Source organism: Scyliorhinus torazame, chromosome 22 (assembly GCF_047496885.1).
Source record: "Scyliorhinus torazame isolate Kashiwa2021f chromosome 22, sScyTor2.1, whole genome shotgun sequence".
NCBI classification, from domain to species: Eukaryota; Metazoa; Chordata; class Chondrichthyes; order Carcharhiniformes; family Scyliorhinidae; genus Scyliorhinus; species Scyliorhinus torazame.
In genome coordinates this window covers 66,347,665-66,362,945 of record NC_092728.1, presented here as the reverse complement: position 1 = coordinate 66,362,945, position 15,281 = coordinate 66,347,665, and the positions used below count along the sequence as shown (strand labels likewise).

The 15,281-nt window shown below is 48.7% G+C and overlaps 1 protein-coding gene across 3 annotated transcripts in view; it reads right to left on the bottom strand.

Annotated features, from left to right (window-relative positions):
• tncb (tenascin Cb) overlaps window positions 1-15,281 on the bottom strand; it is a 417,727-nt gene that overhangs the window by 355,491 nt on the left and 46,955 nt on the right. For 2 of the 3 annotated variants that reach the window (XM_072488244.1, XM_072488246.1), the window contains exon 2: window positions 9,429-9,482. The exons of the other annotated variant lie outside the window; for it this stretch is intronic. The gene's annotated coding sequence lies outside the window, so the exon portion shown is untranslated. The remainder of the gene's footprint in view (window positions 1-9,428; window positions 9,483-15,281) is intronic. 3 annotated transcript variants of the gene reach the window in all.

Here is a 15,281-nt window from a genome sequence, read left to right as displayed (position 1 = left end):
TGCAAGTCCTTTTAAATTCCCGATGCAGTCGCAAATCACCACAAAAATAACTCCTAAACCACTGCAGTACTTTAATAGTGGTCTCTCTACCTGTTTCACCAATGGTTTGTGGGCAAGCTGAGGAAGTGGCAGTCCTAATTGATATGAAAATAACATCCCAGGACCTGACCCATGAGAACATATGAAAAAGGAGTACGCCATTCGGCTCATTGATCCTGCCCACCATTCAATAATGGTGACTGATCTGATTGTACCACATTAAAAACACTTCTTACCTGTCGCCATGACTCTCAACTGCTTCAGAGAACAGAATTTCACTATTTTAATTAGTCTCCCAACTGCTTATTGCAAGTGTGTGGTTGTGGTAATACCAGGTATTGCAGTACCTGAGAGGTGGATGCCCATTGGCTAGACCTCGGAGTCTACCATTGGCCAATGTACGTAGCTCCGCCCTGAGAGGCGGGGTATAAGAACCAATGCCGTCCCAGCAGCCTTCACTTTCTGTATCGAAGCTGCTGGGTACAGTTCTAGCTGATTAAAGCCGATTAGTTGGCATTGAGGCAAAGGCAAAGGCATTGAGGTACGTAGGGAAGAGGTGTTGGCAATTCTGGACAGGCTGAAAATAGATAAGTCCCCGGGGCCTGATGGGATTTATCCTAGGATTCTCTGGGAGGCCAGGGAAGAGATTGCTGGACCTTTGGCTTTGATTTTTATGTCATCATTGGCTACAGGAATAGTGCCAGAGGACTGGAGGATAGCAAATGTGGTCCCTTTGTTCAAAAAGGGGAGCAGAGACAACCCCGGCAACTATAGACCGGTGAGCCTCACGTCTGTAGTGGGTAAAGTCTTGGAGGGGATTATAAGAGACAAGATTTATAATTATCTAGATAGGAATAATATGATCAGGGATAGTCAGCATGGCTTTGTGAAGGGTAGGTCATGCCTCACAAACCTTATTGAGTTCTTTGAGAAGGTGACTGAACAGATAGACGAGGGTAGAGCAGTTGATGTGGTGTATATGGATTTCAGTAAAGCGTTTGATAAGGTTCCCCACGGTAGGCTATTGCAGAAAATACGGAGGCTGGGGATTGAGGGTGATTTAGAGATGTGGATCAGAAATTGGCTAGCTGAAAGAAGACAGAGGGTGGTGGTTGATGGGAAATGTTCAGAATGGAGTTCAGTTACAAGTGGCGTACCACAAGGATCTGTTCTGGGGCCGTTGCTGTTTGTCATTTTTATCAATGACCTAGAGGAAGGCGCAGAAGGGTGGATCAGTAAATTTGCAGACGACACTAAAGTCGGTGGTGTTGTCGACAGTGTGGAAGGATGTAGCAGGTTACAGAGGGACATAGATAAGCTGCAGAGCTGGGCTGAGAGGTGGCAAATGGAGTTTAATGTAGAGAAGTGTGAGGTGATTCACTTTGGAAGGAATAACAGGAATGCGGAATATTTGGCTAATGGTAAAGTTCTTGGAAGTGTGGATGAGCAGAGGGATCTAGGTGTCCATGTACATAGATCCCTGAAAGTTGCCACCCAGGTTGATAGGGTTGTGAAGAAGGCCTATGGAGTGTTGGCCTTTATTGGTAGAGGGATTGAGTTCCGGAGTCAGTAGGTCATGTTGCAGCTGTACAAAACTCTGGTACGGCCGCATTTGGAGTATTGCGTACAGTTCTGGTCACCGCATTATAGGAAGGACGTGGAGGCTTTGGAGCGGGTGCAGAGGAGATTTACCAGGATGTTGCCTGGTATGGAGGGAAAATCTTATGAGGAAAGGCTGATGGACTTGAGGTTGTTTTCGTTGGAGAGAAGAAGGTTAAGAGGAGACTTAATAGAGGCATACAAAATGATTAGGGGGTTGGATAGGGTGGACAGTGAGAGCCTTCTCCCGCGGATGGAAGTGGCTGGCATGAGGGGACATAGCTTTAAACTGAGGGGTAATAGATATAGGACAGAGGTCAGAGGTAGGTTCTTTACACAAAGAGTGGTGAGGCCGTGGAATGCCCTACCTGCAACAGTAGTGAACTCGCCAACATTGAGGGCATTTAAAAGTTTATTGGATAAGCATATGGATGATAATGGCATAGTGTAGGTTAGATGGCGTTTGTTTCGGTGCAACATCGTGGGCCGAAGGGCCTGTACTGCTCTGTATCGTTCTATGTTCTATGTTCTAGTTATGACTCACCTTGTCTCACGAGTAATTGATTGTGCATCAGTGGTGTAAATGGGACAGCAGCAATTTGAAACCTACTGTCATATTTCTACTATCAGCTCACCAGTCAGTCACTCTTAAATACACCATTACCTTATCCTTCCCTAAGCTCACTCCAATTGGAATAACTTTTTCCCTTAACAACCAGTTTATTGTTTTTGACCTTGTCTGGAGCTTTCTTCCAAGGCTGTGCTTTCTCTTCCCTGAGATGTGTGGAGTACCATTCCTCTCCCAGCGGACTCTGGCATAACTGATTTCCCCAGGGTCAGTGAGGTTTATGTCCTAGAAATGGCCCGAGTTCCTTTGCTCATCTCCCAGGGGAGGCTTTAAGTTGCTATTTTTCTCTCTGAGGAGACAGCCTAGGTTGTTCCTTTCCAGCAAGATATCATTCTTTAGTCTGCAAATGATGCCAAACCAAACCCGGGGAATTGTAATGCTTACCATAACAATGTCCACACACTGAGCAAAATTAAAAGACGTGCTATAGCATCCTTAAAAAGGCCACTTTCTTTGACCCCAAAACCAAACACTTTCAAGACGCAGTATTTCTTCAAGTATTTTATTGTTTTGTTTAGAAACTAAAAGCCCGGTAACCTTTCATCTACTGAAGATCCAATATTATTTAAACCTCTGGTCGTGAGTACAAGAACTGTTACTTTGCATGTTCTTTTTAAGAGGCTATAGAAAAGATTATGGGGTGACATGAATTAAGTACTTGTCAGAGTATCTTTGAAATTGAATACAACTCATTTTAAGGCAGTTCCCTGCTTTCTCAAATACAGTATGTTTTATCTACCACTCTTAAAGGGCATCCCTTTGAAGATATATCTAGTTTATTACTCAAGTGCTTTCAAGTGATGGAAATGAAATGAATATAACTAGTCAGAATGGCTTCTGTGGCATATTTCTTGTGGTACAGTCTCAGTTTTCAATCTGCTATTAATAAATCTTAATAAGTAGAATGTTCAACACTATACCCGCATGCTGTGATGAGCATCACTGGGAACTGAGCTGATGTTGATTGAATTACACCACTTCAGCTTGCCGCAGAGGAGAAAAAGCAAGGATATTGATAAGGAAGGAGGAAGCATTTTTTAAATTAAAAGAGCAGGTCTCAGTGAGCACAGCCTCTGGTCAGATCCCCCCCCACCCACCCCCCACCATGGTGAGTTTGATGGTGAGGCATTTAATCGGGTGGGAAGAAAGTGCTTAGGTACCCTGTCACTTTCCTGCCTCTGTCTCATTCAAGATTGTGGTAGGAAGGCCTGTAGGCAGCCTTCCCACCCCACCACAATTAATGCCCACTAAAGGCCTAATCCTGCCACTGACTCAGTGACTGATTCGGACATCTGACATCAAGAAGGTCGGGATGAGAGGGGCGGCCTGCATGAGTGCCACATCCCTGCCTTTGCTGTTGACCCCTCCTCCCTCATGGCCTCCACCCCATAGCCCCTCCCCCCATTCCTTCCATCACTCACCTGTGGCCTGGGTCCATCAGCGATCCTGGTCGAGGATGGCTGTCATACTGGCAGTGGCCGCAGCCTCCCTGGTGGTGCTGTTGAATAATGAAGAGCTCCCCTCCATTAAATACTGCCCTCAGAATCCAAGGCTGCCATAGATTTGCATTAAGCAGCTACATAATTCGTTATACACTAAATCACAAATGTCCGGTCAAGCTTTCAAGATCCTGGCTCACAGTACCATTGACATGTTCAGCTTATGGAATTACTAAACTGGCACATACACTGGTAAAATTATCCCCCTCGCGACACTGCAAACACGAACTACGATCAGGCAGAGAATCGGGCGTCCGTTCAAAAATCAAGGTCCACTCCCGGCGCGATCCGGGCACCATTAACCCGGTCCCTCGCTGGTGGTGGTAACAAGGTTTGCGCTCTGCGGCGGCATGAAGAACTTGCATTTGCATGTATTTAATATGATTGACGGGTTGGATACAATATTCTCTGCCCTTCCACGATGATCCGCTCCATTCAGGAGGAGGTCTCGCTCAGGTGAATTACTACAAGTATTTACAGATGTGGACTGGGCGCCATGGTGGCAGAGGGGCAGCAGGAGGCTAAAAAAACACCGTAAAAACGTTGACAGCTGCTAGGACTACTCCGGGGCCCTACTAGGTCCCTGCAAATCAGAGAATCACCCTTGACTTTCTCGAGATAAGTCCAGAGTTATTTGCGCGCATTTTTTGGCGGGCGTGGGGACATAGCCCCATTATTGGAGAATCCTGCCCCTCATGTCCATTCTCCCGTAGTTCCTCCAGCCGATGGCGCCAGCCCATCCCAGGTGACCCCCTCTCCTGACTCTGAGGAGAACATCTCGGAGGGGAGGTCTGAGGATGCAATCATAGTTGCGGCACAGCTGTCATCCCCACCCTCCACCAGCGCAGATACACACAACCCGGTGGGACATGTTAGTCTCAGACTTCGGGGGCACAATCTGGTGTGAACCACACCACTGATGATGCACATAAGGTTGAGGCAGGAACCCCCTGGATTGGAGCATTGCTGGATCCCACGATGCAGCTGGGTCCGAGCCTGATGCTGCACCTGTGGTACAGAGGTACCCTGAGCTGTTGGCGATGATAGGGAGCAACCTGCACATCCAGAGGGAGATGTCAGTGTCACACAAGCAGATCCATAGCTGCTTGGAGGGGTCCCAGAGGCTAGGGATACAGGAGATGGCACCGGCAATGGGTGGCACCGAGGCCAGCACTGCAAGGGTGGCGACCGCAGTGGAAAGCCTGGTGCATGACATCAGAACCATGAGTGAACGTGTCCAAGACATTGTGCAGTCGGTGATGGCCATGGACGAGGGTCTTGGCAGAATGTCCGACTCGCTGGGGGATGTCACCCAGTATCACGGCGACCTTGATGAGGTTCTGCGCAACCTGTCTCGCTCTCAGATAGTCATGGCCGAGGCACTGCGGAAACTGTCCCAGTCGCAAATGGATACGGCTGAGGCACTGCAGAGCATGGCCCAATCACTGAGGAGCATCGTTGAGGGCATCAACACTATGGTGCAGACCATGGGGAACCACCAGGGCTGGCAGAGCCAGATGGTGCATGGGCAGCCGTGGCTCGAACCAGCTGCCCCTCCATCCCAAGGTAATGGCCTTATGGGCACCGATCGGAAGCCGGGGGCACAGGGTGCCAAGCTTCCCATCTCGTGGTGATGGTGGCCACAGCTCCACCTCTCTGATGAGGCCGCGTCCCTCAGCCAGCACACGGGGCAGGGCGGTACGGCCGTGCATGTACCGCCGACAAGTGAGCCGGGGCCCTCCGCCCCAGAGCCCCCAGACGACACCCGCCAGGGGCATTGAAGGCCACGGAGTGAGGTGAACAGCTAGCTGTCTCCAACTCAGATGTGCATCCTGTGGAAACACCAAGACATCATGGTAGAGCTAGGAGGGCCAAGCACATTGAGGATCGCTGAGGGCACCGGTGCAGGGGGGGGGCGGGGTCTGGTGGATAAGTAGGGGGTTGGGGGAGGCGGCACCATCGGTAGTGGGGTTTGTACAACAGATTAAACACCTTTTGGCACAACCATCATAATGCCTCTGTCACTTCCTTCTGCAATGTGGGCTGACCCCCGGACCCTTTGCCTATCTCTCCAGGCACCACCCCCCCCTACCCTCCCCGCCTCCCTGTGGCGCTCACCCACCCTCCAGACATGGACATGCCCCGGAGCTGTGTCCCATCCCATGGGTGTTCGGATGTTGCGTATATGGTGTTGCCTCCCACAGATTTCAAGCACAATGTCCAAACATCAGGGTGTGATTTGGATGCTAGGCAATGACCCCCACGTGTTACATGGCCCACCCACCCACGGGAATCCACTTGGAATGTGTGAAGTGGTCACTTAACCATGATTGCCAATTCCCTACCAGGAATAGGGTTTAGCCGTGCAGCCAGAGACCGCAGCAGTCAGTGGGGTTATGGGGTGACCGTTGGGGCAGGCAGCAGGAGTAGGGGTTGCCCCAGGAATGGGTACAGATGATCCAGGGGTTGGCATGGTCGTGCCACAAATAGTTTCCCCCCAGCCATGCACTGGGGTGGCAAGCCCAGCACCCCCGGGCTCTTTGCCTGTGAGCACCACCTCCTCAGCTCCCCACAGAAGCCCTTCCGCCAGGTTCAAAAGGAGTACTAATCGGCGCCAGCGTGAGCACTTGCTGGCGACCGTTGAGGGGTCGGAGTATTCTGCCCAAATACATTCAAACTATATTTCTTGAACATTTTGTTACTGGACACTTTCATCTGATGGAGCAAGTTTAATCTCTGAACTTGACAGTTTGCTATTGGGTACAATAGTCTGATCGCCAGCTAAATATTTTCTCGATTTGAGTGAAATGATAGGAAGTTCTGTCTGTAACCGCCACAACCAAAAAGGATTAAATATATAATAACACAATTTAAATGCTTGGGGACCAGACCTTTTTCCAAACATCTTGCATTTTATTTCACATTAAACGTGGAGCCTATTAAATCACTTGCTTCACAGCCAATGGCAATTGTGCGCATCGTTAGGATTGTGTGGGGCAGTTGGACGGTTATTTGTTGTTTGTTTCTATGGTAGCTCGTATTTATATCAGTTGTCAGGAAGCAGACTGTCTGCCATTTTAACAGTCACCTTCATAATAGGAACCATTTACCAATGAAATGAAAACCAGATTCAGGTCAACTGGATCCAAAAGGGTAACTGAAATCAAATGCAAACACTTTAAACAAATGAAATCATATGTCCTTAGGCCACCTTGTCAATATCTGATAATTACGTATCATAAAAGCTTCCAACTGCCAAGTTCTTAAATTCCACTCAAACTAAACCATAAACATATGCCACTGTGTGTTTTTCATCCTGACAATGCATCTGCTCAATTGCATGTTAACCATCAGAGCTGCGCTGGACTGATGTGTAAGTGCTGCCGACAGACACTGAAATCACTGGGATTACTAGTGTGCACTTTCTTGCCGTATTGATCTGTAATTCCCCTCTCGTTTTGTCTGAGGTGTTGATCTATTGAAAATAGATGGAGGAATTTCCGATGAACCATGCGCTAGTAACCCTCGGGGTAACCTCGGGGCCATAGTACTTTTGCAACAGAGCAATGAATTTCAAAGCAGCTTGACCCAATTCTTCCCCCACAGGTAAGTTTCTCCTCTGGTTCCCTCCTCCCAGTTTTGTGTCTTTTCTCTCACCTCCCCTGAATGCACTAAAGAAAAGGAAAACGTATGTTCCTAAACGCTTATCACAGCTGCAGGATACCCCAAAGGGCTTTACAGATGATGAACTATGTTTGAGGTAGAGTCACTGTTGTAATGTTGCAAATTAAATTTTTTTTAAAGAGTAAGTTGAGGAATAAATGTGTTGGTCAGAACACAGAGATCTCCCCTGGGCCTCAAATAAAAGGATCTTTCATGCCCATCTGAGAGGACACTCCCTCGACATTCCACTGGAGTGCCAACCGAAAATTTGTACTCAAGACTCTGGATTGGGCCTTGAACAAACAATCTTCTAACTAAAAAGGCAAGAATGCTACCAATCTGAGCCGAGGCACCAGCAGCCATCCCATAACTTCATCGCGTTGGTGATTCTTCATGTGTGATACTGAATTGTGGAAGGAAACAGACATGAGGAGCATAATAGAAAGTCAGGCTGATTGTGCCCTCGTGCAGTGCTCACTATTGCACATTTTACAATATGGGTGAATGAATAGCCATTGAACTGTCCGGCTTGGCTGTCTTGTCTCCTCCTTAAGCTTGGGTTGTTGAGATGAGTTGTGGCAATCCTGTTGTTCCTATCCCCAGTTGAAATCAACAAATTGCACAGAGCAGTGAACAAACCTGGATGTTCATGTGTATGTGTGTGCGTTGTTGTTTGCATATGTGCGTCTATGTGTGTTCAAGTATGTCTTTGAGTTTGAGTGTGTGTGTGTTTGTTGTGTTTGAGTATGAGTGTTTGAGTGTGTGTGTGAGTTTATTGGTGTTCGAATGTGTGTTCGAGTGTGTGTGTTTATTTGTTGGTGTTCGATTTGTTGGTTGTTTATTTGTAGGTGTATAGGTCCACAGGTCACTGAATGGGGCAACACAGGTGGAGAAGGTAGTCAAGAAGGCATGCGTGTCTTCATTGGCCGGGGCACTGAGTCTAAGAATTGGCAAGTCATGTTGCAGCTGTATAGAACCTTAGTTAGGCCACACTTGGAGTATACTGTTCACTTCTGATCGCCACACTACCAGAAGGATGTGGAGGCTTTAGAGACAGTGCAGAAGTGATTTACCACGATGTTGCCTGGTACGGAGGGCATTAGCTATGAAGAGCGGTTGAATAAACTCGGTTTGTTCTCACTGGAACGACGGAGGTTGAGGGGCGACCTGATAGAGGTCTACAAAATTATGAGGGGCAGAGACAGAGTGGATAATAAGAGGCTTTTTCCCAGGGTAGAGGGGTCAATTACTAGGGGGCATAGGTTTATGGTGCGAGGGGCACGGTTTAGAGGAGATGTGCGAGGCAAGTTTTTTTACACAGAGGGTAGTGGGTGCCTGGAACTCGCTGCCGGAGGAGGTGGTGGAAGCAGGGACGATAGTGACGTTTAAGTGGCATCTTGACAAATACATGAATAGGGTGGGAATAGAGGGATACGGACCCAGGAAGTGTGGAAGATTTTAGTTTAGACGTGTAGCATGGTCGGCACAGGCTTGGAGGGCCGAAGGGCCTGTTCCTGTGCTGTACTTTTCTTTGTTCTTTGTTCTTTGTCCTTTGAATGAGTGTGTTCGAGTGTGTGTGTTTGTTGGTGTTCGAGTATAAGTATTTGAGTGTGTGTTTGTTGGTGTTCAAGTGTGCGTGTTCGCGTATGTGTGTGTGTTTTGTTGGTGTTCCAGTATGAGTGTTTGAGTGTGTGTGTGTTTGTTGGTGCTTTATCAGCACCACAGAAAGCGAGACAGAGAGGAAAGGGAAAGGGGGGCTTCAAATGAAGTCACTCGATTGGTAATTTTTTTCTTCATTCACATTCAGAGATTTTATTCAGAATTTTCAGCCACGTGATGCTGATTAGTAGCGATTGATCTCACACTTAAAGAAAGCAACCTCATTGACGTGGCATGTTGAAAAATAAATGAATCTGGTGAAGCTGTTAGCCACCCATGGAGGGCAAGCATTAGACCGAAGAGTTAACTGATGAGCGGGGTTCATATTGTTCAACACTTACCTGCTGTTTGGCGCCCAAAGGAAAAGAAAGTGGCCACGGCGTATAGACGTCTACCTAAAAGTAAATGGCAAAATCTTATTAGATTTGCAGTTCGCTGAGCTGGGAGTAAAGGCTGTCATTTAGACTATATATACCACATCTGAAGCAGTCTGAATTGATCACGGTTTATAATTCTGTCCACGTGATCCAGTAATTGAAAAACTTTGTCATCATAATTTGAAAGGGTTGCTTGTCTTTTACTGGTCAGATCTAATGTTTACCATATTGTATTAAAACATCAATAAATGAACTGTGAGTCTGGTCTTGCGACTGTGGATTAGATCAGTGCAACTTTTAGCTGAAACTGTCTGAATCAATAAAGTCAATTTTAATTGAGATGCAGACTAGTTTCCTTTCAGCATCCTCTGCTGATTCATTGATTCGTGTCGGCTTGTGATAGTAGATTTTCTGACTGCCTTAAGAAGGAAATTCATCCTAACTCTAATCTTAATGTTTTCGGTAAAACATCTACTTCCACTCTTTCATGTTCTTCGACCACTGTGACCAACCAGAGTTTTATTCTTTCCAGATCTATTTGATCCTCTACCCCCTTGACACCAAGATCTCTAGTCCTGAGGAATTCCTCGTCCAAAGGTGCGCTTTTGAACACACATCAGACCTGTACAATAAAACCAACATTGTTTGTAATTTAAAGTAAACAGAAGTCACTTTTATTAAGTCAAAGTAAAAATACTCCAGACAACAGGGGCAGCTACAGGTCAGTTGAGGGTAACAACATTTTCTCTACAGTCAGGCAAAAGATCAAAGTGGATTGGCGGGCAGTAACAGCAAGGCCTTTTTTAAGCGAGGTTAGAAAGCAGAGAGATCAAAGGCTGAAAGAGGGCTTTGAAAGGCTAAGCAAATTGCAAAGATGTGGAGAATATGCTGAACGGTTATCACCTACTGAGCTGGGTGATATTCACCACGGGGAAATGGGGGCTGTGTTATCTCCCAAGCCGTCAGCTCACAAATTAACCAGTTCGAAGCAGTCTGGGAATGTTCCGATCAATTGGACAAAGATCTTGTGGTACCTTCATTTAAAAAGGGCAGCAAGTCACAACCTGGAAATTATCGGCTAGTTAGTTTCACATCAGTTCTAAGAAAGTCTCGAAAGAATTATTAAAGTTGTCCTGTAAGATTACTTGGTAAGTGCTGCAGTTAAGAAATCCCAGTAGAGTTTTTGGAAAGGGAGGCCCTGGATGAAATTCTCCGCCTCGCCATGCCACAAATGCGAACCGCGATCAGGCGGAGAATTGGGGGCTGGATTCTCCGATTTGCAGACTAAGTGCTGACGCCGGTGTGGGAACAGTGGCGTTTTACACCAGAAAAAATGGTGCTGCCCCGCACCGATCCCCTGTCTGGTGGGGGACCAGGGCCACGCAGCGTAAAGCCCTCCGGCTTTATCTGCGGATATGGTCAGAGAATTGCCGGGTCCGTGGCCGCGCATTGCGCACGGTGGTGGCCTGTGGCGGCCGCGCCGTGTAACATTGCGGTGGCCGCGCGCAGACCCGGCCTGCTGAAAGCTGCCCCCCTGTAACACACCTCGCCACCCCAAGCCCCTGCCAAAGCCCCCCCGCCCGCAGAATAGCTCCCACCCGACTGTGACGGCGCTGGACTCAGTCCGCAGCCGCCATGCGAGGTTCTCGAACGGTGTGAGCACATGTGCTCCACGCCATTGAGAAGTTGGCCCATTGGCCGCGGAGCATCGGGGGAGGGCCTCAGGTGACGTCCAGAGGCCGTCCATACGGCGTGCTCCGTACTCCCTGAGTACGACATTTTTGAGGGGGCGGAGCATCGCAAAAGCGGAGCCGCCCCCGATTTCGGCGCAATGGAGATTCTGAGGTCGATCGTCAAATGCGATTTTGGCGTCGGCGACCGGAGAATCCCACCCCAGGTGCCCGGGTAAAACCAAGTTCCGCAACCGGCATCGATTCAGGAAGCATGCTCCGGTCACTCGCTGCTGGCGATAACGAGGTTTGCACCCCAGGCGGCGGCGTGCAAAACCAGCATTTGCATGTATTTCAATGTGATTAACTAATTGGACACGGTATGCTCCGCCCTTCCACGATGCTCTGCCTCTCTCAGGCAGACGTCTCCCAGGCATGAATTACTACAAGTATTTACAAATGTGGACTGGGTGCCATGGCTGCGGAGGGGGAGCGGGAAGCTAGGAAAACACTGAAAAACCGTTGAAAACTGTAGGGTTTGCTGGGACGTGGCAGCCCAGGTCAGGGGGCAGTTGCGGGTAGTGACTTATTGCCAAGTCCGTGGACTTGAGGGGTCCACTGTTTTGTTACAGGTTGATGGGTAACATGTGCTACTCAAACCTTAGTTAGTGATGAGGTATTCTGAATTTCGATGAAGAAGATTCGAACTCGTCCAGTAGTAAGAAAGGGTTTATTGAGTAACTACAACAATATTTACATAAGTTCTTTACTTTAACTTTGATACTAGTGATAAGGTTAACAAGATCTAACTGTGGTAACTATACGTAACTCCACTGGCCATCTAAACTAGTCTGCTGTTGCTTTGATCACAGTGCACCCAAGAGAGAGAGAGACCCAATGTGGTTGCCTTTTATACCCCTGTTGGTCCGGCCCTCTAGTGATCATGTGGTGCTACTGATTACACATTAACCCCTTGTGTACATGCACATATAGAGATCACTACATTCACTTTGTGACCAGGATGGCCTGGCTCAGACCTCCATTGCTGCTGTCTGTCTTTTAAATGCAGACCCTTGGTGTTACTTAAAGTTTCCTGGCTGTTCATACTGCTGAGTGCTGCCTGTGTTCTTTCAGTCCTCAGAAGGCCTCTGGTCATGTGGGACCACCCCCAGGCAGTCCCCTGGACACCCTCCTACCCCAGCAGTATCATCAAGGGCCAAGCTCAATCTGGAGCCCACCAGCTGTTGGCACTCCTCAGAAGCACTTCCCTATTGCAGAGAAAGCAGGGGATCAGCAGAGCTCACCCCAAGCAGAGGACCCCGGCACTGCGGCCTTTGGAACACGCCCTGGTTCTCTGAACTCTCAGGACCCTCACCCCTTTGGATCAGTTGTCTCCTCCTAGTGAGTCTGGCAGCACAGACTCCCTGTGCCACTGACCTCCCAGTCAGTGTTCAGGGGAGCAGGCTGTGACTCATGCTGGGGAAGAGGGTGTCCCTCCGCTTCTCACTGGCATGGAGATGTGGGTCTATGTTGGACTCCCGTCCTCGCGCAGCAGGTCCTCTTGGTGGCTGCATTGAGTGTGTAGTAAGTGGTGCGCTTAAAAACAGCCCCAACTGCCAGGCACTTCAGCCCCAGCGGTTAGAACGCCCGCTGAATTGGGAATTGCTCCAAATCCACGGCAGCAGATTGCTGGCCCATTAGCATGTCCTGAATTGCTCGACAAATAGCGCCCTCAAAGGGCACGCAATTCAGTCCTGGCATCAACACTTACGGCGCGATCGAACGGCCTCATCAAGCCCTACTCAGTGGAGCAACCTTTAAATCTCGTGAGAGGCCTCGCGTGAGATTTGTGATGCTCAGAACGCCTTGTGAGACTGAATCAGATCTCGCTGGGTGAGATCCAGATTTACGTATTTAAGTTAGCCATCAGGCTCATTTAAATATGTCGACACCCAATTCTCCCAAGGCCCGGGAACGAATGGCTGGGTGACTCCCCCCCCCCCCCCCCCCTCTCACCTCCCACTCCCCCGCATCCCTCCCCCACCCCCCGGGTGGTCGGACTCTGGGCAAGGTGGTACCTTGGTCCTGGTGGCACCTGGGCACCTTAGCACTGCCAGACTGGCACGCTGGCAGTCCCCCCTTGGCTGGCAGTGCCAAGTTGCCCAGGTACCAGGTTGGCATTGCCAGGGATCAGCCCGGAGGTACCCTGCCCGTAGGAAGTGGGGTGAGGAAGGGCTGGAGGACCCCTCAAGTTGGACTGTTGGTGGGGGGGTCCGGCGGCCACAGTGGTGGATCCAGAGATTGGGGCAGCATATAAAAATGGCGTGCCGATCTCTTCCTGTACTGATGAACTGAGCTTGTCAGGGCAGGCAGTGAATCGAAGTGCGGCATCGGCATACCTTTCCTCGCTGAGGCCAGAAAAAAAGCGTCCCGTTTGATAGCGGACTCATTCTCGGCATTGCAGGTGCCGAGAACAGCCTGCTAAATGTGCCCAAAGTGGGGCTCTGTTTTTTCCCCATTGGATTCCTCTAAATAACACTTCTTCGGTAACTAAACAGGTAACTATATCGAAACCACCTGAAGTGTCCTATTCTCAGTCAGAGTCGGAGACATTTTCAGAGGATGTTGGAAGCTGTGGAAATACCTATTGGATGATCAGATTTCCCCGGCAACTCCCAAGGAGCCAACACATCTGGACCTCCGTGCGGTCCTGGTGCTCATTTTGGGTCATGTGTCCAGTCTCCAGCCACCTGGAGTGCAAAAGATCTGGGCCATTGTTTTCTATTTTACTCCTCTATTGTTGGCCCAGAGCCTTTAACAGGCTCTGACACTGTGCACATCCAAACAACTTACAACCAAAATATAAGTACAATTTTCTACTTTACACCCAAATTGCAAAATCAGACTCATGCTCTGACTCCTTTCACATTAACTTGAGGGTTTTTCAATATCTATTCCCTCCTTTGTTCTCAGATGATCCATTAGATACTCCAATGTTGTTCAACCTGTCTTCAAGTCCTTTCCTTTCTCCTCAACAAACTTATTTAAAAAGCCCAAGCCCTCACACACAGCTTATACATCTTGAGAGACATTCAGAACACCTCTCCCACATTTGTAAAAGGAGAAATTAAAAAGGTGAGCTTCCAAAATCAATCAAAAGTGGGCAGCATGGTAGCATTGTGGATAGCACAATTGCTTCACAGCTCCAGGGTCCCAGGTTCGATTCCGGCTTGGGTCGCTGTCTGTGCGGCGTCTGCACATCCTCCCCATGTGTGCGTGGGTTTCCTCCGGGTGCTCCGGTTTCCCCCCACAGTCCAAAGATGTGCAGGTTAGGTGGATTGGCCATGATAAATTGCCCTTCGTGTCCAAAATTGCCCTTAGTGTTGGGTGGGGTTACTGTGAAGGGATAGGGTGGAGGTGTTGACCTTGGGTAGGGTGCTCTTTCCAAGAGCCGGTGCAGACTCGATGGGCCGAATGGCCTCCTTTTGTACTGTAAATTCTATGAAAAAAAAAGTGTTATAATCTTTCCCTCCTCCCTGTGTTTATTGATACAGCTTTGGCAAGTGTTCCTGTGAGCTTTGCCATTTTATAATCTTCTAAACTGAAAGAAATTACAGCCTGTACACACTTCCTTCTTCCTGAGGTATTGAAGCCAAGGCTCACTGGCCATTCTGCTTCACTGTATCATTTTATTTCCTCCAGAATCTCCAAGCTGGACACTAGCCTTTCCTCAATTTTTGTTGGTGTAGAGTCCGCACAGAGTAAACAGACATGGATCGAAGTGTAGGATGCAAAAGCACTTGTTTATTGACACGTACATTAACTCTCTCCATTCCCTGAAGGGTCTCCCGCCCAGACCTACACTCAGGTCGGGGTGTTCATACTTTCTGGCCTCCCCTCGTTAAAAGGGAACCTGCCCCATTATCGGGGAAATTCGTACTCTGTGGAGGTCACGGAGAACCGGATGGTCCACACCGTGACCTCCGCTGGGGTTGTAACAGTTGTTTTAACTCAGGATTCCTTGGTTTCTGCTTCCAGTAAGTTCTCTTCGAGAGGATATGGCGCCGGATTCTCCATCCTGCCAGCCCCGTTTTCCGGCGACAGCGGGATTCTCCGTTTCCACAGCCGGCCAATGGGGTTTCCCATT